The sequence below is a fragment of the Chionomys nivalis genome, chromosome 5 (assembly GCF_950005125.1).
Source record: "Chionomys nivalis chromosome 5, mChiNiv1.1, whole genome shotgun sequence".
NCBI lineage: Eukaryota > Metazoa > Chordata > Mammalia > Rodentia > Cricetidae > Chionomys > Chionomys nivalis.
Window position 1 is genome coordinate 95,849,938 of NC_080090.1, and position 25,220 is coordinate 95,875,157.

Below are 25,220 nucleotides of genomic sequence, written 5' to 3' on the forward strand. Positions count from 1 at the left end.
TTACATATTAGTTTAACTCATCTCAATTAATCTGTGTATCACCACGTGGCAATGGCTTACCGGAGATTCTAACTGGTGTTCATCTCAGGTGGAGGATCCATGGCTTCTCTTTGTCTCTGCTTTCTTCCTCCCAGAAGAATTCTGTCTTCTCGACCTACCTAAGTTCTGCCCTATGAACTAGGCCAAGGCAGTTTCTTTATTCATTAACCAATACAAACAACACAAAGAAAAAAAGGAACTTCTACACCAACTTGTGTTATTGACTTTAGCCATTCTGACAGGTATAAGATTGAATCTCAAAGTAGTTTTGATTTGCATTTCCCTTATGGATAAGGATGTTGAGCTTTCTTTAAGTGCTTCTCAGCCATTTGAGGTTCCTCTATTGTGAATTCTATGTTTATATCTGTATTCCATTTTTTTAAATGTTGATCAATGGAATTGGATTGATGTCCTAGATGTAAATGTAAACACTTATGGACACCTGATTTTTCATAAAGAAGCCAGAATTAAATACATGAAAAAAGACACCATCTTCAACAAATAGTACTGCTCAAAGTGGATATATACACATAGAGAAATTCAAATAGATCCATACTCATCCCCCTACACAAGCTCAACACCAAGTAAGTAAAATTCTCAACATAAAACAAGATGTACCAATACCAGTGTATTGAAACCAATAGAAGAGAACGTGGAGAATAGCCTTAAACTCTTTGGCACACGAGAAGACTTTCTGAACACTATTAGTCCAAGCATAAGATCAATAATTAGTGAATGGGACCTCATGAAACTGAAAAGCTTCCCTAAGGAACAAATACAGTCATTAGGACAAAGCAACAGTCTACAGAACAGGAAGATATTTTGCTAACTGCACATCCAACAGAGGATCAATATCCAAAACATACAAAGAACTCAAAAATGATATCAAAAATAACAAATAATCCTATTTGAATTCTTTGATTCCTAGTTGGTAGAAATATTTAAAAATGATTGAGGCGTAGAATTATTGGAGGAAGTGTAATGCAGGGGCTATGTTTTGATGATAAAAAGCTATTCCCATTCTCATTTCTTTCTCATTCTCTGTTTGTCTCTCTGTCTCTCTCTCTTTCTGTCTCATGGTTGTCTCACCTCTCATGCTCTCAACTAGGGTTACTTTTGTCTGCCTGCTACCATTCTTCCATCATGAGGAAGAATGGTACCAAATTAATTTTTGTCTTTTTTGATCAAGTTAAATGTTCACAGTTATAGAAAAGTAAGACAGGCACTGTCATAGCATTGTACAATATTGTGAAATTATAATTGGTGATCTTTATAGCATAATAGCTGTAAGTATTTCCATAGTAGATCACTCTGATGATATAGGTGATTACTGTGAAGGCACAATGGGGCACTGAGTTGGTAACATGAAGAATTGTGATGTTAAATTTTGGCATGTTTATGTTACAGTAGAACAATTTATGATACAATGTAGCATTAAGTTGGCAGAATATGATATAATGATGGCACTATCCAAAACTGTTAATTCACAGTAGAGTAGTTTGTTGACACAGTACAACATTCTGATAGAACAATAATAGCACTCTAATGTTAATGTATGTGAGGGTGGGAAAAGTGTTCTTTGGTGGTAAAATAGAATAATTTTATGAAATATCACAAGTCTATGATGGTGTTATTGAACACTGTTTTGTCATATTAGGAAACTAATGGCAATGGCAATGGTGACTATGGTGTGGAATATACTATGTAACTAATGTTACTATGATAACACAGCAGAATCTCTGAAGGCACAGCAACGACTGTGATGACGCAATAGTGTACTATAATGTTAAAATAGTGGAATGTGATAACACAACAGATCTCTTGAGATAATATCAAGATAATTTGACTGCACAATAGGTCAATATGATGACAAAAGTGGTTACGATGTTGCCAAAACAAGGCAGTATGATGATATAAGAGGGCACTGTGATGATACAAAATGGCATAGTTATATCACAAAAATGACATAGTGATGCCAAAATAGGGCACTGTTGTTATATAGTAGAACACTGTCATGACAGAAGAGGGCACCATTATGATACAATAAGGACTATGTTGAAACAATAATAGTGTCATAAGTTATGTACAAGAGCACTGTAACATCACAGTAGTATGTTGCATTGACAAAACTGAGCAATTTAAGGTCACATTAGAACACTGTAATGTCACAATAGGGTATTGCCACAATGTAGTAGGATTCTTGGATGATACTTCAAGGAACTGTTGTAACATAATAGGGCACTGTCTTAACATAATAGGTCACTGTTAGATCACAATATAATACTGTGATATCATAATAGGAAACTGTGATAACATAATAGGGTACTATGCTGTCAAAATAGGACACTGCTATATCACAATAGAACAGTTTGATGTCACCGTACAGAATGGTGATGGTATAGTAAGGTACTCTAATGACATAATAGGACATTGTGAGAATACAATAGGCTGTTGTGTTGACACAATAGGGTATAGGACACTGTTTTAATATACTAGGATTCAGTGATCACACAGTAGGACAGTATTTTGACACCATAAGATACTGTTATGTCATGGTATAACATTGTTATGTCAAAATATAACAATATGATGACAACATGGGACTGTGATATCACAATAGGGTATAGTTACATCATAATATATCACTGAAATGTTACAAAAGGGTACTCTGATAATACAGTAGGTCACTGGGATTACTGAATAGAGCATTTTGATAATACATTAAGACACTGTTTTGACACAATAGAAACATGTTATATCAAATATGACACATGTAATGTCACAGTGAGGCACTGTGAAGACACAATAGGATACTGTGATTATGTGGTAGGGTACTATGATGGCAGAGTATGCACTGTTATCTCATAATAGGGCATTGAAATTGTATTTTATGGTACTGTAATAGTGATAACAAATTAGGACATTTGGTTGGTCCAGCAGAAGTATTGTTGGAATAAAAGGGTGCAGTCAGGTATATTAGTATAGGGCAGTACATTATCATTTTTTATATCTGTAAAGGAATAGTTGAGCCTTTTCCAAAAGTGACAAAGTAATGTTCAGCAGAATATAGCTTTTAGGTGGTCTGATTTAGAATAGCCTCCATGGGTACTTTTATTTGAATTATTTGTCCCTTGTTGATGGAAATGTTTTTCAAATATTGTTATTCTTGGCCTTGTGGAGGAAGTGTATCAGTGAAGGTATGCTTTGAGGTTTCAGAAGTTCATGCCCTTGTGAAATAGGTGTATCTCTATCTCTTCCTCATGATTGTTGTTGAAACAAATAGACTCCCAGGTACTGATCCTGGCTCATTTTGGCCTGCTTGCTACCAAATACCCCACCATAATGAGCATTAGCTCACTCCATGAATCTATAAGCAAGCTGTCAAATTAAATGCTGTCTTTATAAGTTTCTTTGATCATGTTTTTACAGCAATGGCAAAGTGATTAAGGCAGTCATTGCCATGGCAGAGGAGAGTACTCTGATGGTGATTGGTCATTGTGATGACATAATATGGCAAATCGTTTGCACAGTTGGTCACTGTAATGGCTCAGTAGGACACTATGATGACACAAATTGGGTAGTTTCATGTCACAAAAAGATATTGTGGTGCTACAATAGTGCACTAGTATAATAAAGTAGAACATATTGATGTTACATTATGGTATTATGATGACACAATTAGAAATAACTGTTATGATATCACAATAGGGCAGTGAGATGGTACCATAAACTGTGTTGAATCAGTAGGATACTATGTGGATGCAGAGTTACCCATCATGATCATCATGGACACAGCTTCTGAAACTATAAGCAATCTGCCATATTAAACCATGTCTTTTGTAAGTTGCTTTGGTCATATATATTGACAGCAATAGAAAAGTCAATTAAAGCAGGTACTGTTGTAGCACAAAAGAGACTTTGGAAAGGTAACTGGTCATGTGATGACAGAGTAGATGAACGTGTTTGTATAACAGAGTACCATGATTGCATAGGTGACTATGTGATGGGACAATAGAGTAATGAGCTTGTAATATGAAGCAAAATTTGGGTATGTTGATGTAATATTAGAATGATTTATGGAAAACTATAACATTATTTTGGCACAACATAGCATAAGTTTGGCACTATCAAAGTCAGTGATTTCACAATTGAATTCACAATTTGGCACAATACACCATGGTGATGCCAAAATACAGCACTGTGATATAAAGTAATGGTATGTGATTGGTATGGACCATCATAACTATTAGGCTACTAAAGAACACTAATATGGCATATTTGGTCACTGTGAGGGCATAAAAAGGTATTGGGATGACCCAAGAGAATCATATCAAAGTATAATAGGTACTGTGATGAGAAAATACGTTGCCGTGATAACAGGTATCATTTTTGTGATAGCTCAATATGGTGAAGAAAAGGTTACTGTGACATCATGCCAGGGCAATATAATGGCATAATAGGGATCATAAGTGTCATAGGAGAGTAATTTTGTCACAAGAATACACTGTGATGCTACAATGATGATACAGTAGGGTAATTTCACAACATGATAGGACACTATGATTGCAAATTGGGACACTGATAGTTTAGTAAGAGACTCTGATGACTTCTATAGGGGACTATGATGACAAATTATGGGCTATGGTAGTATAAAAGGGCATTATTATGTCACAGTCAACCCTATAATAACACAAAATGGTATTATGTAGACACAACATGGAGTGCCTTGATTGTTATGAACAATAAAGAATTATTTTGAGGAAACAGTTGTCATTTTATAAGCATTTTATAAGGCATTGTTAAACAGTAGTACATATTAATATAACAATAGGGCACTGTTATAGCACAATAGAATTCTTTTAGGTCACAATAGGACTCTGTGATATCAAAATAGGGAACTGTGACAATACAGTAGGATACTGTGATGACATCCTAGGGCATTGTTATGACATAATATGGCACCTATGTCACAATACAACATTATGGTATCAAAATAGGTCATTGGGTTGCCACAATATGGGACTGTCTAGTCACAATAGGGCACTTTTATGTAACAATATGGCACTGTGATCACACAATTGAACATGGTGAATGCACATTGTGGGACTTCTATAATACATTAGGAAACTTTTATGACAAAGTAGAGGACATTAGATCAAAATTTAAACACAATATAGATCACGATTAGAGCAAGGTGATCACACAGTAGGATATAGAAATGACATTATAGGACACTGTGATGACAACATAAATCACTCTGTTGAAAAATAAGTACTTTCATGAAACAATAGGGCTCAATTATGCTACAGTCATGTCACAATAGGGAACTTTAGTTGTTCTTTAGGACACTGTCATGTTAAACTGTACATTATGATGATACAGAATGGGATGGTGATTAAAAAAATTAGGACATTTTGTTGATACCACAACGTTTATGTTAGAATAATAGGACATAGTCATGGAATTATATGGTAATATTTTGTTATTTGTATCTCTTCACATTGTATCTCTATGAAGACATGATAGTACATTTTTTCTGAAATGACATTGTAATGGATTTGCAGAATAAGACAAATATTTGGCTTGAATAGGATGGACCCCATGGATTCTATTTTGGATTCTTAGTTCCTAATTGGAAATATTTGGGAAGGATTGGAAGGCAGGATCTTGGCAGTGGAAGTCTGTTCATTGGGGTTTCAAAAGCCCATGACATTCCTAAATAATTCTCTCCGGCTCTCTCTCCATTCTTACTCTATCCCTTCCTCCCCATCCATTTCTGCCTTATGGTTCTTGTTGTTTCAACAAGTAAACTCTCAGGTACTGCTACAGGGTCGTTTTTGCCAGGTTGTTGTCATGTTCCCCTAAAATGATGAGCATCAACAGCCTCTGAAACTTTAAGCAAGCTAGCAAATTAAATGCTATCTTTTGTAATTTGCTTTGGTCATGTTTCTTCATAGCAATAGGAAAATAATTAAAACGGCTGCTGTCATGACATAATAAGACCCCGTGAAATTGTTATTGGCCAGTTTAATGGTATAATAGGCCAATGTGTTGACACAGCATGTCACCTTTATAGCATAGTTGACGTCAGTGATGCCACAATAGAATACTGAGTTGATAATATAAGACTCTATTCTACAAAATAGGGCATATTTAAAATACAATAGAACAATTTATGGCACAAGATGACATTATTTTGGCAAAACATGATATAATAATGACTCTACCAAGCTTTGTCATTTCACAATAGTCCAGTTTGTTGGTACAATACATGGTATGTGACAGCACAGTACTGTGATGGCAAGAGAGGAGAGTGTGATGGCACAATAGGACATTGGCATAGCACTGCCTTACTATATAATGGCATTATTAAGCAATGTTCAAGCATATTAGGGTACTTTGTTGGTATGATAAAGCATTGTGATATTCCAATACAATCCTTTGATGGCAAACAGCGTATTTGATAAAACAACAGTGCATTGTAATAGACAATACAGAACTGTAAGGACAAATATAGCATCTTAGTGACTCAATTGAACACAGTGATGATACAACAAATCATTGTAATGCAATACTAAAGTAATGTGATAACATAATACAGCACCACAAGAGCACAGCAGGCCACTGTGGTATCACACCAAAGCAATGTGGTGATACAATAATGCACTGAGGTGTCACATTTGCAAGCTAGTTTGTTCCAACAAGACAGAGTGAAGACTCAACTGAGCACTCTGGTCACACAAGAGGGTACTGTGGTGATACAATAGGGTACTTGTATATCACAAAAGAACACTGTGATAGCTCATTAGAACACTGATACATCAGTGTGACCCTGGGATTTCACACTAGGGCTCTGTGATAGCACAGCAGGGCACTGTAACAATACAAGAGGATACAGTAATGGTACAGTAGAGCATGACTATAATATATTAGGAAACTGATGACACAATAGGGCAGTTTAAATCACAATAGGATTCTGCGATAACATAAGAGGGCACTATGAAGATATAGTGAGATGTACTGATGACTTGTCATGGCACTGTGATGTCACAATAAGCCACTACAAAGGCATAATAAAGCATTGTGGTGGCACACAGGACACTGTGATGATACAGTATGACACTGTCATTGCATAAGAGGACACTGTGATGACACAATAGCGAACTGTTATGACACTAAATACCACTGTGTGAACTGTTGTGTGATGATAGCACCACACTGTGATGTTACAATACAGCACTGTTATACTACACTAGGACACTGAGATGTCACAATTGGTCACTGTGACAACACAATGCCATACTATTAGTATACAATCAAGAGTACAGTGCTATGACACAGTAGGTCTCAATAGGTAACTGTTATCCTATATTAGGATTCAATACTGTCACAATAGGGTACTGTTATGATGGAATAGGGCACTATGTTAACATAATAAGGAACATCAACACTATGTTTATGTTAATATGGAACTGTGTTGTTAAAATAGGACACTGTTGACACAATAGGTAATTGTGTTTTTGAACACCATGACACCATGGTGTCACTGTGATGACATAACAGCACATCGTGGTGATGTAATAGGGCACTGTGTTGAGACACTATTCTGTGACAGTTTGAAACAGTGTTTATTACAATAGGAAAATGCAATGATACAATTAGGTTCTATGATGACACAATTGGGCAATGTTATGTCACAATAGGAGACTGTGATATCATGACAGAGTAATTTTTAAAATACCCTAGGACACTATGATGTCACAATGTGATCACACAGTAGGGCACTGTGACCTAATAGAATCACACAACAGGACACTGTGATTGACACAATAGGACTCTGGTATCACACACTATGATTTCACAAAGCTGTTTGTTGACACCATTCTTATTTAACAATACAGCACTGTGATGGTGAAAGAGGTGTGATTGATGGCACAAAAGTGTTGCATAAAGGCAAAATAGGACATTGGTATGACACATCATGACTTTATGATGGAACTATTGATAATTGTTATGCTATATTTGGGTACTGTGATGCACAACAGGTACTGTGATGACATAGCAGGTTTCATGGCCAAATAGAGCATCCTGACAACACTTAGAGTACTATGATACACTATAGGTCACTGTAATGGTCAATAGAATACTATGATGGATGAATTGATCACCGATGATGCAACAGTTCCTTAAAGCAATGTGATGGCATGATAAGACAATATAATGGCACAACAGGTCACTGTAATGTCACTCTAGATTAATGTGATGTTACAATTGGGCACTGTGATGTCACATTGTGAAGACACAACAGTATGCTGTTGTGACATGATAGAACACAATGATGTTACAATAGGGCACTGTAATAAAAATAACCTGTGGTGAAGCAATAGGGCACTGTGGTGATACAGGAGGGCACTATGATTATGCAAGATGGCACTTTTGTATAACATCAAGACACTGAAGTATCACAATAGGACACTTATACTACAGTAGAACACTGTTTTAAAAAAAAGAGGACCCTGTGATGACACAGTAGAAAACTGTTAGGTTACAGTAGGATACTGCAATGATACAATAAGGCACTGATAAGCCATTTATAAGATTTTTTTAATGTCACAGTAGGGCCATTGACAATGAGACAGGGTGCCGACCTATAACAATACAATACTGTGATGTCACTGTAGGGTCATGTGATGTTACAGTATGGCACTGTGATACCACATGGCATTTTTATGACAAAATATTATAACCTCTCTTGACAAAATAGGGCATTATAACATTGAAATAGGGCATAGGGGTAGCCCCTGAAAGCTCTACTCTTCCGTTGGCAGGGAAACAAACCCTAAAAGGGAAGAAGGAAACACAGTTCAGTACAGTTTAGGTAGTCATTATGGTTCAAACTTGGAGTCTGATTCCGAGAAGTTTATTTTTTACATTTTTAAACACAGTGCAACTTTGGGAAAGGTTTCTTCATGACAATTATCTCAATAAAGCTTAGGGCATGGCTATATCAAGACTCCTTTGCAAAGCATATATCTTTTACAAAGTACCTCTGACCACTTCCAAAAGAATGGAATCTATTTAATGAGAAACAGTGCTTAGGATAAGAGAGATTAAGGTAAACCTGACCCCACAGAATGGCAAAAGATTACCAGGTTATTAAGCAGCATACACTTCCAGCCTTCTAGATGAAAAACAGGTATACACATCCCTTCCATTAAAGAGGAAAATCTACATATTTAACAATTCTGGTTTCTCTATTGCTTTCTGTAAGCATGGGGACCTTGTGTCTTTCTACAACACAAGGATGTTGTGATGTCAAAATAGGGTACTGTACTAATACAGTAGGGAAATGAAATGACAAAATAAGTAACTTATACACTAGGACACAGCAATGCCACAACAGGGCATAGTGATATACAGTTGGACATTCTGAGGGTGCAGTAGGGCACTAGGGTATCACACTAGGCCACTGTAATTGGTACAGTTGAATGTACCATCCAATGACACAACAATAGGACACTGCCATGTCACAATATGTCACTGTGATGACACAATAGGACTGTTATGTTATAATCTACTGTTATGATACAGTAGAATTCTGTGATGATCTAATAGAGCATTGGTACGTCAGAATAGGACACTGGAATATCACAATATGCCATTTTATATGTTCTTTATGACACTATCATATCAAAATAGAATGCTATGATGACAAAATATGAGATGGTGATGAAAATTTAGGGCATTTTTGTTGTACAACAAATTCTATGTTGAAATAACAGGAAATGATTATGGCATTATACAGAGTGATTTTGACATTTGTGAATTCTATTTATACATTCTTGTGTATTTTCCTGAAATGATAGTGTAATAGATTTACAGAATAAGAGACTTTGGTGGTTTGATTGAGAGAATGGGTCCCATAGGCTCTATTTTGAATTCTTGGTACCCTATTTGTTAGAAATATTTGGGAAGGATTAGATGGCAGATCCTTGGTAGAGAAACTCTATCATAGGAGGTATGCTTTGAGATTTCAAAGGCATATGCCATTTCATGGTAGTGATCTCTCTTCCTTTCCCTCTCTTTTCTTATGCTTGTTGTCTCATAAGTAAGCTATCAGGTACTGACCTACCTACCACCATTTTTGCCTACTTGCTGTCATGGTCCCCCCTTCAAAGCTAATGGAATCCTTAAAATGCTAAGCAAGCTGTCAAATTCAGTGCTGTCTTTTGTAGTTTGCCTTGGTCATGCTGTGTTCAAATGAATAGAAAAGTAGTTAAAATGACATTGTCATGGCATAATATAGCATGGTGGAAGTGAAATTGATCAGTATGACGATATAATAGGGCAATGTGTTTGCACAATAGATCACTGTGATAGCACAGGTGACTATTGTGATGGCAAAATAGAGTGATGAGTTGGTAATATCAAACATCGTAATGCAAAAGTTAGGGCATTTAGATGGTACAATAGTATAATTTGTGGCTTAATATAACATTATTTTAACATGATATGGCATAATGATAACACTACAATCATTGTGATTTCACTATAGAGCAGTTTGTTGGCACTATACACCATTGTAATGACAAGATAGGAGAGGGTAAAAGCACAAAAATGTACCATGATGGTACAATAGGTCATTGGTATGACATCACAATTGTGTGAGCACATATTTCAGTCCTGTTATAGCATAATTGGGAAGTATGATCACAAAACAAGGCATTGTGCAGACACAAGTCATCTGGTGGCACAAATGCTACTGTTAGGATACAATAGAACACTGTGGTATACAATAGGGCACTGAGATGACAAAGCAGGATACTGTGTTGACCCAATAGGGCCCTGTTATTTTATAACATGACTCTGTGATGTCACAGTAGAGCAGTGTTAGGTCACAATTGATAATATTAGGAGACTGTGATGGCATAATATGATACTGTGAAGATATAATAGGACACTGTGATTGTACAAGAGTTTATTGTGATGACAATTGGTCACAGTGCTGTCACAATATGTCACTGATAATGCAATATAGTACTGCTATATTATAGTTAGGCACTGTGATGCACAAAAGGACACTGTTAAAATATCTAGGACACTGTGATGACACAGTATGGAACTGTGATATAATAATATGCAAAATTACGTCACAATCAGACACAGTGATGTTACTATAGGGCAATGTTTATGCTAGGACATTGATATTAAAGTAGGACCATATTATGATACAATGAAACACTTTGGTGACACAATAAGATACAGAATTTATACAAGATGGCAGCTTTATGCCACAAGTGGAACCTGTAAGGTCATAATTGGGCTCTGTAATGACACAATAGAACATTATTATCTATAACAGATCATTATGATGTGACAAACTGCTAATGTGTTGGCATAATAGGATATTGTGATTACACAATAAAGCATAATAATGTCCCAGTATGACACTCTTAGGTCATAACAGGACACTGAGATGAAAAAATAGGACAATGTGATGATGTAATATGTCACTATTTTGTCATAATTCAACACTGTAGTTGAATAGGGCACAGTCATTTCACAAGAGGACACTAGCAATTCAAAAAAGGTCTATAGTTACTCTAACTGTTACAGTAAACTAGGCTACTGTTATGGTACAATAGGGCAGTCTTATGTCATAAAACATCACTGATATCAAAATAGGACATTATTATTATAGAACAAGACACTACTGAAACAATAGGACACTGTGATGTAATAGTAGGGCACTGTAATGGAACAATGGGGCATTTTATGCCACAATAGAACTGTGATGTCATGACTGTAATGATAGTTGGACAGTCTGATAACACAATATGGCACTGTCATGACTCAGTGTTGTCAGGACACAATAGAACACTGTGATGTTACATTAGGACACTATTATTTCACAATAGGACAATGATATCATAATAGGACACTGTAATATAGTAGATGCTGTGATGATATAATAGAGCATTGTTGTGATGCAATAGTATTGTTTCTTTTATAATTGGGCACTGTGAGATCACTAAAGACACTGTGATGATATGGAGGTGCAGTTATAGCAGAATATGGCCCTGTTCGCATATAACTAATCCCTATGTTGTCATACCAGGTATTTTTGTTAACATAAAATGTACTTTGATGTCATAATAGGGCACTGTGATTGTTGAAAAAGGCACTATTATGGCAATATAGGACATTATGATGATAGAACATTGAATGGTAATAACAAATCAGGACATTTGGCTGATACAACACAAGTTTTAATCATAAGGCAAAGTCATGATATTATTAAATAACATTTTTATATTTTTGATCTCTTTGAAAGGCAATTTCCTGAAAATATAGTGTTATGTGACCACAATAAGGTACATTGATGGGTAAAATGAGGATAGACCCTATAAGCTCTTTTTTGAAAAAAAAATTGGACCTACTTGGTAGAAAATTTTTGTCATGATTAGATGGTATAGTGTAGACAGAAGTTTCTGTCCTTCCTGGTCCAATAACCATTCAGTTCAAAGAAAGACACAGAGGCTACATTTGTAAACAGAGACTGTACTTTCATTTCCTGGATGCCCAGACCTGAATAATCACACAGAAACTATATTAATTACAACACTGTTTGACCAATGGCTCAGGCATATTCCTAGCTAGCTCTTACTTCTAACATTAGCCCATTTCTATTAGTCTATGAATTGACATGTGGTCGTGGCATTACCTCATTTTCCACGTCATGATTCCTTGATGTAGGAGGGTCGGTCATCTGTCTATGTGTTACTTTCATTGGTTAATAAAGAAACTGCCTTGGCCCTTTGATAGGACAGAAAACTAGGTAGGCAGAGTAGACAGAACAGAATGCTGGGAGGAAGAAGGCAGTGAGGCAGATGCTATAGCTCTCCTCTCCAAGATGGATGCAGGTTAAGATCCTTCTCAGTAAGCCACGACCTCATGGTGCTACACAGATTACTAGAAATGGGTTGATCAAGATGTGAGAATTAGCCAGTAAGAGGCTAGAGCTAATGGGCCAAGCAGTGTTTAAAAGAATACAATTTGTGTGCTGTTATTTCGGGCATACGCTAGCCAGGCAGCCGGACCGCAGGTACACAGCCCGCTGCTCCTTCTACAGAGTGGAGCCCAATGTGGCCAATTAAATCCACTTAAAAACCTAAGAGAGCTTAATTTTAAATACAAAAAACCCAGAGTTTAACAGAGCTTTTTTCTGTTTGCTAGGGCATGCTGTAAAGAAATTTCCATGACTCCGCAGCCTCAACAGGAAAAAAGGTTTTAAAATGCTTCCTGGCCTGTGCTGCCATTGCAATCTTTGTCTTGCTCCTGCAGAAGACAGAGCTTTTGAATGGAACATTTGGAATAAAGTGCTATGGCTTGCTTGATGGCAATGTGGACTGCTCTGTGCCTGGAACTGTGTGTGGCTCAGGGGCACCAAATCGCTCTGAGGCAGGAGTGGCTCAGCTCCACCATGTTGAACTGTGCTGGTATCAGGCAGGAACTATCATAATTACCATAATAACAGCGCAGTTAAGGTTTAGACTTGGCAGGACACAGACCATACCGTATTACCTCTACATGGTGCAACTTAGGTTTTTAAGAAGTGCTTAACATTTTAAAAACTGTTCCTGGATAGTAAAAAAATTACAGATTCACAATAGGATGGATTTAGACATAAAAGACCTTTAAATGGGTCACAGTGTTGGATGACTGTGTCTTTTGTTTCCCTGTCTCTGTCTCTGTCTTTCTGTGTGTGTTTTTACCTCTCTTTGTCCCTTTCTATGTCTCTCCCTCTCTGACTTTCTTTTTCTGTCTATTTGTTTGTCTGTATATCTCTTTGACTGTCTGTTGCCCTGCTTCCTGTCTTGATGATCATAGACTCACCCTCTAACTATAAACAAGCTGGCAAATTAAATTCTGTCCTTTGTAAGTTGCCTTGGTCATATTATCTCCTCACAGGAAGAGAAAAATAATTCAGACAGGTATTATCATGGCACAATACAGCACAATGAATGTGTAATAGATCATTGTGATTACAGAAGAGGGCAAGTTCTTTGCATAACAGGTCAGTATGATGGCACAGGTGACTACTGTGATGGCAAAACAGAGTACTGAGTTGGTAATATAAGACATTGTGATGTGAAAATTGAGTATTGTGGAGAACAACAGAGCAATTTATGGAATAATAAAACATTATTTTGGCAAAACAGCATGATGATGGTAATGTCAAGCACTGTGATTTTAAAATACAGCTGTATTTTGGCATAATACTCCATTCTGATGCAATATGGCACTGTGAAGGCAGTGTAGGAAAGGGTGAAGACACAAAAGTACACTGTGATAACACAATGGGACATGGTTATGACATATCATGAATCTATTATGGCATTACTAAACACTAGTATGGCGTATTTGGGTACAGTGATGATACAAGAAAGCAATGGGATGTTAAATGAAGTCCCCTGATGGCAGAACAGGGTACTGCGATAACACAATGAGATACTGTTAAACACAATAGGACACAATGATGACACAATAAAGCTCTTTGATAACACAGTTGGATGTTGTGATGATGCAACAGAGCTATGAATATCAGAATAAGGCACCATTATCTTTTAAGGGAGCATTTTGATGTCACTATAGAGTATTGTACACAATAGGACATTGTAATGACAAAATAGGGCACTGTTATCTTTTTATTATCATTATAACTAGAACTTTCTGTCACACAACAATTGTAAGCACAGTTTTTCCCAATCTACTCTTCGCAGCTCTTCTCCAACTCCTCTCTCTCCCAGATCCTCTTTTCCTCTATTTTTTTCAGAAAAGAGCAATCCTCCAAAAGAAAACAACTAAATACTACAAAATAAGTAAGGCAAGGCAGATGTCCTTATCTTGAGGCTGCATAAGGCAATCCAATAGGAGAAAAGGAGTCCCAAGGGAAAAAGACTCAAAGACATTTCTATTCCTACTGTTGCAGCTCCGCAAAAACATCAAGTTAACAAATATGTATATTTGCTATACATATGTACAGAGGATCTGGCATAGACCCATGTACGCTTATGTGAGTCCTGCTTAGTTAATTCAGTGGCCCATATTCTCCTGATAGCCTCCATCCCATCACTCCTACAATCTTTTTCCTCCTTTGATGTACTTGAGTTATGTGTTAGGTGATAAATATGGATTTATTTGCATTCTTCTATATGAAGAAAACCACCTTGGCCAATACCATTTTTGAAGATGCTTTTTATTTTCAGTGTGTATTCATTTATCAAAGTGTGGTTTATTTATTAAAAATTGGGTGTCCATAGATGTTTAGGTTTATGTCTCAGTCTTCAATCTGAATCCATTGATGAACATTTTTTTTATGTCAATACTATGCGGTTTTAACAACTATAGCAGCATACTAAAGCTTGAACTCAGGGAGGGTAATACCTCCACAAGTTTTTATTGTTCAGGATTGTCTTTCTATTCTGGATTTTTTGTTTGTTTGTTTTCCCATATCAAGTTGAAAATTGTCCTTTCAAGGTCTGTAAGAATTGTGTTGGTATATTTATGAAGATTTTTCAAGTATTGTAGATTGCTTTTGGTGTACAATGGCCATTTTTAGTATGTTAATCCAACTAATACATGAGCATGGGAGATCTTTTCACCTTCAGATAACCTCTCTAATTTCTTTCTTTAAAGACTTGAAGCTTTTGTTATGCAACTCTTTCACTTGCTAGGTTGAAATTACCCCAAGATGTTTAATATTATTTGAGACTATAGTCAAGGGTATTATTTCCCTGATTTCCATCTCTGCCTGTTTGTCATTTTTATATAGGAGGGTTACTGATCTTTTTAAATTTATCTTGTATTTAGCCACCTTGTTGAAAGTGTTTATCAGCTGTAAAAGTTCCCTGGTTGAATTTTAGGGTCACTATCATATAATCTTCAAATAACAATACTTTGTCTTTCTTTATAATTTGTATCTTCTTAATCTCCTTCAGTTGTCTTATTGTTCTAACTAAAATTTCAAGTATTATATTGAATAGATATATAGAGAGTGGAAAGTCTTGTCTTGTTCTTGATTTTAGGGGAAATGCTTTGCGTTTCTCTCCATTTAATTTGATGTTGACTATAGTTTTACTGTAAACTGCATTTATAATATTTAGATGTGTTCCTTTTATCCCAAACCTTTCCAGTACTTTTTTTATAAGTGGGGTGTTAAATTTGCTCAAAAACCTTTTCTTCATCAAATGAGATAATCATGTTCCTTTTTCTTCTAGTTTATTTTATGGTGGATTAAATTCATTAGTTTTTTTATATTGAACCAACCCTCCTTGTATCTCAAGGATGAAGCCTACTTGATCATGGTGAATGATAGTTTTTAATGTGTTGTTGAATTCGGTTTGAAAACATTTTACTGAGAAATTTTTCATATATGTTCATAAAAGAAATTGGCTTATAATTATCATTTTGGTTGAGTCATTATATGGTTTGGGCAGCAGGGTAACTGTGACCTCAAAAAGTGAAGTGGGCAATGTTTCTTCTGTTTCTATTTTATGGAATAATTTGAGGAGAATTGGTATTAGCTCTTCTTTAAAATATGGTGGAATTCTGCCCTAATACCATCTGGTCCTAGGTTGTTTTTTTGTTTTTTTTTTTTTTTTTTTTTTTTTTTTTTTTGTTTTTTTTTTTGACTGACAGACTTTTAATGACTGCTTCTATTTCACTATGGGTTACAGGTCTCTTTAATTGGTTTATTTTATCTTTACTTAACCTTGGTAAGTTGTACCTATTGATAGAGTGCAGGTTTTTAAAATATGACATTATAATTCTAAGGATTTTCTCAGTGTCTTCTATTATATCTCCCTTTCATCTCTAATTCTGTTAATTTGGTTTTTCTACCTCTGCCTTTTAGTTAGTTTGGATAAAGTTTAGTCTATCTTATTGATTTTTTTCTAATATCCAATTCTTTGTTCATTGATTCTTTGTATTGTTCTCTTTGTTTCTACTTTTATTGATTTCAGCCCTCAGTTTATTTCTTGTATCTACTTTTCATGGGTGTGCTTAGTTCTTTTTGTTCTAGATATTTTAGGAGTACTGTTATTAGGAAGAGATTTATTTGGCTTATACTTCCACATCACTCTTCATCATTGAAGGAACTCAGGACAGGAACACAAACATGAAAGGAACTTGTAGGCAAGAACTAATGCAAAGACAATAAAGGAATGCTGCTTACTGGCCTGCTCCCCATGACTTGCTTAGTCTGTTTTCTTCCTTCCTTTCTTTCTTTCTTTCTTTCTTTCTTTCTTTCTTTCTTTCTTTCTTTCTTTCTTTTTTTCTTCCTTCCTTCCTTTCTTCCTTCCTTCCTTTTTTTCTTTCTTTCTATTTTATTTAATTATAATTTTTTTTCATTTATTTTACATACTATCCACAGTTTCTCTTCCCTCCTTTTCTCCCATTACCCCCCACACACACTTCTCACCTACCCCTTTACCCACCCATTCTTCCTCTATTTCCATCCAGAAAGGGGCAGGTCTCCCAAGGGTTTGAAAGTATGACACATCAAGTTGAAGTAGCACTGAGTTCCTCCCCCTATATCAAGGCTGGACTAGGTAATCCCATGCTGGATCACCAAGTCAGCTAAGCACCAAGGATATGTCCTGATCTCACTGCTAGGAGCCTTACAAAAAGGCCAAGCTATAGAACTGTCATAATCATGCAGAGGGCTTAGGTAGGTCCCCTGCAGGCTCCCCTAACTGTTGGTCCAGAGTCCATGAACTCCCACAAGCTTAGGTCAGCTGTCTCTGATGTTGCCCTCACTATATAATCATCAAAACACTAAACAGAGAGAATAAAGAAAGAATATTAAGAGTTGCAGAGCAAAAAGGCCAAGTAACATATAAAGGCAGACCTATCAGAATTACATTTGACTTCTCAGTGGAGACTCTAAAAGCCAGAAGGTCCTAGACACACATTTTGTAGACACTAAGAGACCACGGATGCAGAACCAGACTAGTATACACAACAAAATGTTCAATCATCATAGGCAGAGTAAACAAAATATTCCATGAAAAAAACAGATTTAAACAATACCTATCCACAAATCCAGCTGTACAGAAAGGACTAGATGGAAAACTCCAACACAAGGAAATTAGCTTCACCCATGAAAACTCAGATGTAGTGTTAAATTACTAGCATGAGATTTCTTCTGTAACAACACAATAAGATATTATAATGACACAATAGGACCCTAGGATGACATAGTAAAGTATACTCTCAGAAGTCCAAGATGTGTATTACTGGTTGCAATGAAATAAAGTACGTTCTAAGTTTTAATATCAAATCCAGTACTTCCTCTTTCTTAGTTATATTCTACTATTCTCCATTGACAATGAATACTGCATTAACCACATGAAAATGAGCTTGTCAGAACACTTGAAATAGAAAGTTGATTTGAATCCCAGTATTTGCTTCTGTTACTTATTGAGAACATTAGGATATTAGAAGTAGTCTCAACATTGTTTTATCAGTACCTACACTCGAACAAATTGGAAAATCTAAAACAAATAATTTTTTGATAGGAACAACTTACCAAAGTTAAATCAAGATCAGATAGACAACTTAAATAGACCTGTAATTTACAGTGAAATAGAAGCAGTACTCCTGTCAGTACCTGTAAGTACTCTTCCTCTCTCAATTGGGATTTATATTGCTGCGAGACACACTAAAATCATAGCAATTTGGGAAGGGAAGGGTTTGTTTTACCTTTTACCTTAGAGTATTTCATTCAGAAAAGTCGGGACAGGTACTCAAGGAAGGAAGATGGAAGCAGGAACCTAATCAGAGGCCACGGAATAGTGGTACTGATAACTTCGCTCATCTTACTTCTTTTTTTTTTTTTTTTTGGTTTTTCGAGACAGGGTTTCTCAGTGGTTTTGGAGCCTGTCCTGGAACTAGCTCTTGTAGACCAGGCTGGTCTCGAACTCACAGAGATCCGCCTGCCTCTGCCTCCCAAGTGCTGGGATTAAAGGCGTGCGCCACCACCGCCCGGCTCATCTTACTTTCTTATGAACCCCAGGACCACAAGCTTAGGAGCAGCAGTGATCCCAATGATCTGGGCCCTCTCATATCAATAATCAAGAAAACAACACAGACTTGTTCATTGGCCGATGTGGGAGAGATATTTTCACATTTGAGTTTATTTCAAAATGACTTTTGCTTATGTCACGTTGAAATAAAACCAGCCAGCAAAGCTTCCTGAGTAACTCTCCTCTAGTTTAAAAGTTAACATAGGAAGATGCTTGTAAGCTCAAAATCTTTTGGGTTGGAATTAGCAAATTTACTAGAAGGTAAATGTTAGGTCTACCTTTATCACTTTATGAGATGTGAGATCTGCATTCACTGTGTTTAAACCAACTGTCAGAGACACTGAAAAATCCATTCTGCATCCAGAAATGCATTTTCTTGTCTCATTGAGTGAAGTTATCTACTTCTGTATGGCACACCTATTTTCAATGTAGCATGTTTCTAATCCTGCATCCTTTAGTATGTATGCACTAAATGCTATCAGTAACATAGCCTGACTTAGGGCTCGATGGGGAAAATGTTCCCAACCTTAAAATTGAATCATCTGGTTGCATTTCTTAGAACATCTTATGAAGAGGTTAATCTTATATCCAGCCTCACCACTCTGAGTTACAAGCCTGCATTTCCGAGTGTCTATGAACACTAACATCACTAGTAGAGAGAGAAGCTTAATAGAGAGTTTAAAAAAGCAAAGTGTTATGAGGCTGTTAATGAGTTTCCTACTCTTATCACTGAGAAAGGAGGTTTCTCCTGAATTGTGCATGTGTCCTTAATAACATCTGGATTTGGGGGGGTAATCTTTCATTGGTGAAATCTACTTATTGTTTATTACAGTATTTGCCCTTTCTAGAACCCAACAAAGATTCTCAGAAGCCTAGGCTGGCATCTAAATTATGGCTTCTTTTGTTGTGGTAAATACCATAACCAAAAGCAGTTTGGGGAAGAAAAAGTTTATCTCAACTTGCAGCTCTTAATTCATCATTCAGGGAAGTCAAGGGAGGAACCTGGGGGCAGGAGCTGGTGCAGAGGCCATGTAGCAGGGCTTCTTATGGATTTTACTCCTCATGACCTTCTCATGTTGATTTCTTTTTGTACCATGACAACCAGCCAAGGGATTTCACCATCCACAGTGAGCTGGGCCCTCTTACATCAACCATCAACCAAGAAAATCACCATAGACTTGTCCACAAGCCAATCTTGTAGGGGTGTTTTTTCAGTTAAAGTTCCCTCTTTCAAATTAACTCTAGATTGTGTCAAAATGACATCAAACCAGCTAGTTCAATTTCCCCCTTGTCAGCCTCATATGCAGAGACAACAATATTCAGCTATAACTTTTCCTTTTTCCTTCTCCCCAAGTTGCTTTTTGGTCATGGTATCTCTTCTTGTAGCAAAAGGACACCTAACTCAGATGGATGAGTTTTCATGTTGCTCTCAAAAAGAGGAGGTACTGTGAGATAAATCTTACATTGAGTGCCACCAGTGTTTGAATTATTGACTTCTGTTCTTTCTGCCTGTGTATGATGATCAGGGTATTTGAAAAACTAAGGTGATCTGAAGCAGGCAAAAGTGCTTTCTGTTTCTATTCTTTGGAAGGAGTTTGTTTCTGCTGTTTTGTAATATGAAATTATATTCATGGAGGAGTAATATTAATGGAAATGGCATCCAATCAGTGGACTAATAGAATACACGAGTTGGCTCTTATTAGTAAAGTCACTGTTAGTTTAATTGATCTTAAAAATAAATACAACCTTTTTTTTTTGCTCAATAACAATTTACCACCTAGAATAGTTAACCACATCTGTGACTTGTGAGAGTCAGTGTAAGAGTGCTTGGTGGTTCCTGTGCTGAAATCTAGAGAATGCAATGCTTGCATTTCTCTTTTTTTATTGTAAGAGAAGAAATGTGGATTTTACAGTGGGTAATGACTTTGATCCAATCCTGGCTTATGTGGTATGGTATGCAATGGAATTTTATCTGTCAATGAAGGAAAATGAAATTTGCAGGAAAATATCTGGAAATGGGAACTATATTACATGACATAATCTTGACTCAAAAAGACAAATATTGCGTGTTCTCTCCTATGTGCTTATCTGAATGTCTACTTTTTACAGATGTGTATTAATGTGAAAGTGAGCGTGTGTAGAATCTAGGAAACAAGGAAGGGACCAATGCGAGAGAAAGAGGCTTTACGGGAGAGGGGTTGGGAGGATTATATAACACACATGATGAGAAGGTGGGAGTGGGGTTATTAGAGTAAGCAGGTGAGGGGCTAGGTGGTGGATCATCAAAAACTGTGGATGTATGAAAATGCCTTCTTGTAACATTTTGTTACAAAACTTCTACTTTGTAACAAATAAAATGAGGATGAGAAAAATTAGGAAAGTAATTTAAAATGCTGCTGCACATTAATTGTAGCTTGCATCATTTCCTGTCCATTCTCCCTTTTATCCAGGGTTTGTTTCAGGTTCCCAGAGCGTCTTTATAATGGAACTTTTAAGGAGACTTTTGTAAAGTGCTTCCTTACAATGCTATGAGCCACGTTTATGACAGGAAAGGCAGCTCCCACAAGGCTCCTGCTCTACAAACCATAAAAGAAAGAAAGCCTTTCAATCAAAAAGGTCACACTTAACTCCTCCTCGAAGGTGTCTCTAGAATAAACATGGATGTTTTCTATCACCAACTTCTAAAAGAAGCCAACCTTTTCCAGCCTGTACCATCTGCTTGCTGTGTCATTGTCCTTCTTTATGAATACTATCGATTCGGGCTTCCTTTCTCACAGTTCATTTTCCTTCATTCTTTGAGTTGATGGCAAATCCATAATCCCATTTTAAATATTCTCTGGGCCATGAAAAAAAAAACATTCAATGTATACCAATTTAGCAGCTTAACTGCAATGCAGAGAAAGATAACAACTATAGTTCCGACAGAAGTTACTGTATCACCCATTTCCTTTTTCATGTGGGTTTAACTATCCTTGACATGAATCCTTACAGATGTCTTAAGCAATAACTGATGTTCTACAGGGAAAATGTGGAAAAGCAGCTAGGCATTTAATCTGATATATTAAATCATCTTTCTAACAGTGAAATCCTTATTAACTTTGGCAATCACAGTTAATTTGTTCATGGTCCTATCAATGAATCTTTAAGCATTGTTGTTAGAACTGGGATTCGGTTCTCCAGTAAAGTCATGGCTTGCTCTGTCCATGGCTTCTGGAGTTGTTGGGGTCATAGTGGGAAGACAAAGAGGTTCAGTGACACTAAAGTTTATCTTCGTGGTCCCGACAGGGGGTTTAAAAAGAGAGTCAGAGTTATGCATGATTAAGTAGCCTTGATCAAGTTTTAGCATTTTTCAGTGAACTCACAGGTCCTTGTTTCCAGGTACAAGGACGGAGGCAAATGGATATTAGATAATGCAGGGCATATTAGAAATGGATATTCTTCCAAGGAAGGAAGTAGACTAGATATAAGATAAAATATGGAAACACAAACATACCCACTGCACAAAGAATTAGGGGTTTGTATGTCACATTGCATGCGTTTTTATGTGGCTTGGATTGTATGGACTTTGAGGCTCATTTGTATAGCGTGGGATTCCTTACATATGCTCTGTCTACTACAGATAGTTTTAAGTGAAGTCTCATGTGTGTGTTTTAGTATTATAGTAAACCATATATCACCTACAGATATTTTGTAACTCTGTGTCACACCAGTGGGATTTAGGTAGCCTTATCCAGGGGTTCCCAACTTTGCTCTTTTCTGATGGCTTTCTTTCCCACATTAACTCATCTGCCTCTGACCAAGGATCTCCTGAACCATCTCAATCTCTATTCTACTCTACTGCCTCACTAAACTTAGGTAGATACTAGATTACTCCCAGGTGTGTAATCAAATTTGTCTTGCCCATAAAGAAAGGGAGCCATGACTAAAAGTAAACAAGTTATATGTTAATGAATATCAGAAAGATGCCTTAGTGGTCTTTACTTCTTCCTGTAGGGTTGAGACTTCTTAAGCTTTCCCTCCTTCAATACAAACTAAGAGGTTTATTGTTACTGTTCTTGTTCAGTTCCTGTCTAGACAGTCATGATGGTAAGACTTTATGGATTTAGCTTTTGCTATTACTAAGAGAAACAATCTCACATGGAACTTTGTAATCCTCTATCTTTTATAATCTTTCTATTCCCACATCTGCAATAATACCAGAGCCTGAGGTTTGGGAGTTGAATTGTAAATGCATACAGTGGGACTGGACTCTACTATTCTATATTTTTTATTGCTTGTGGTTTTCTGTGATGGTCTCTGTCTGATAAAAACAATGTAACTGTATTATAATCTGAAAAAGAAAAGAAATAATTTGTGAAAGGAATACTATAAAGAAAAGTTTAAAGATAGGAAGGGTAGGGGGTGAGTTTAGAACAGTGTATTAAGTAGATGTTCATTAAAGATAAATACACTTTTCATTGACTAGTCTGCTTTTAAGGTTAATCCATCACTTTACAGAGGGAAGGAAAGAGAAAGAACATAAAGAGAGAGGGAAAGAAAGAGAACACATACTCTTAGCCTGATTTGAGACCTTCCTTTTTATCATCCATATTCTATGTTCTTTTGTGGGTATAGGATCTCATCTTCATTCTACACAGATATACAATAAGGCATATTTGAGGTCATTGAGGGAAATGGACATATGGACATATCCAGCCTAATGCATTATGACAAAGGACATTGAATTTATAGAAAAAATCTCTAAGCTGTGTACAGTGCTAGATTCTAAGATATCTTAAGAACTTCTGACTTTGTAGCATGTATCGATGGGATCAAAACCCTATGTTATTTCAATCTGCTTCTGCTATAGCTTTACAGACTAGTCAGGGCTATCAACCAGAGATAACTTAGAAGTAATGTTCCACCATGCCATACCTCCAGACAGAAAAGAATGTAATGTACCACAAATCAGAAAACACATGTTTTTTCCTGTACTCTAATACATATTATCTAAAAGCCAGTTAAGATTTTTGTTTTATTTTTTCATATTCATTATGTGTGTATGTGGTATATATATATGTGGGCATATGGATGATTTGTGTGTATGTCCTATGTGCATGCATGTGTGTATGTGTGCACTTGTGTGCCTGTGTATGTGTGTTTGTGCATATGTATATTCATGCATGTGAAAGCCCATCACTGATGTCAGAAATTATCCTCAATCAATTTTCCAGGTTAATCATCAAGGTAGGGTCTCTCACCAATCCCAGAGCTCACCACTATGGTTAGTTTTCCTAGCCAGTTTGCTCTGGGGATGCCTGTCTCAATCTCTTGTGGCAGGAATTACAGTAGGCCACCAAACCCATCTTCCATTTATAAGGGTACTGAAATTAAAGGTAGACTGCTGTATACAACAGACATTTACATGGGTTCCTGGGAATTTGAACTCTGGTCCTCATGCTTAGACAGCAAGAACTTTAGTCTTTGAGCCATCTTTCCAGCCCCATCTACATATTTTAGATTCCCATATAAGAGCTGGCAACCTTTAGACTAGCTATTATAGAAAGAGAACAACATTCCCTGGCTCTACAAACTCATGTTTCAGTGATTATTTTAGTGGTCGGTCTTGCTCCAAATGTCAATGCATAAGAAGTGTTGCTTGCATGATTAATGTGGAACTAGAAACCCAGACACATGTGCTGAGAGATCTGTGGCAAGGGTGAACGGCTACGTGTGCTGGGTGATCAGGGTGAATGGCTGCTTTGCACTAATAACACAGTCCACACATTTATCTGTTGTGAAGAGCAATAGCTCAGTTGACAGGTTGCTTTGGTGAACAGAATGTTTAGAGATAAAATATGTTGACAGAGGCAGGTATATTTCTCATCTCTTTGTCAGCTATAATGGTAGATCCAGTTTCAAGCTTGAAGTCAGTGCTTGCTTTGGCAGAATATATGCTAAAATTGGAACGATGCAGACAATATCAGCATGGTCCCAGTGTAACTTTGACATACAAAACCATTAAAAAAATATACTGAAGTTAGGGGTAAGGGAAGTGGCTGAGTTGCTAAAGCTCTTGCCACACATAATCCTAGAGAACCTGGATTTGTTCTC

General features: G+C 36.6%; 1 protein-coding gene and 1 non-coding gene across 2 annotated transcripts in view; both read left to right on the top strand.

The window, feature by feature from the left end:
• The window catches only part of Dpp10 (dipeptidyl peptidase like 10), a 742,401-nt gene that overhangs the window by 573,415 nt on the left and 143,766 nt on the right, over nucleotides 1-25,220 (top strand). The gene's annotated exons all lie outside the window — the stretch shown is intronic.
• On the top strand, nucleotides 25,040-25,148 carry LOC130875291 (U6 spliceosomal RNA). Its single transcript, XR_009057217.1, has one exon. It is a non-coding gene; the product is annotated as a U6 spliceosomal RNA (small nuclear RNA).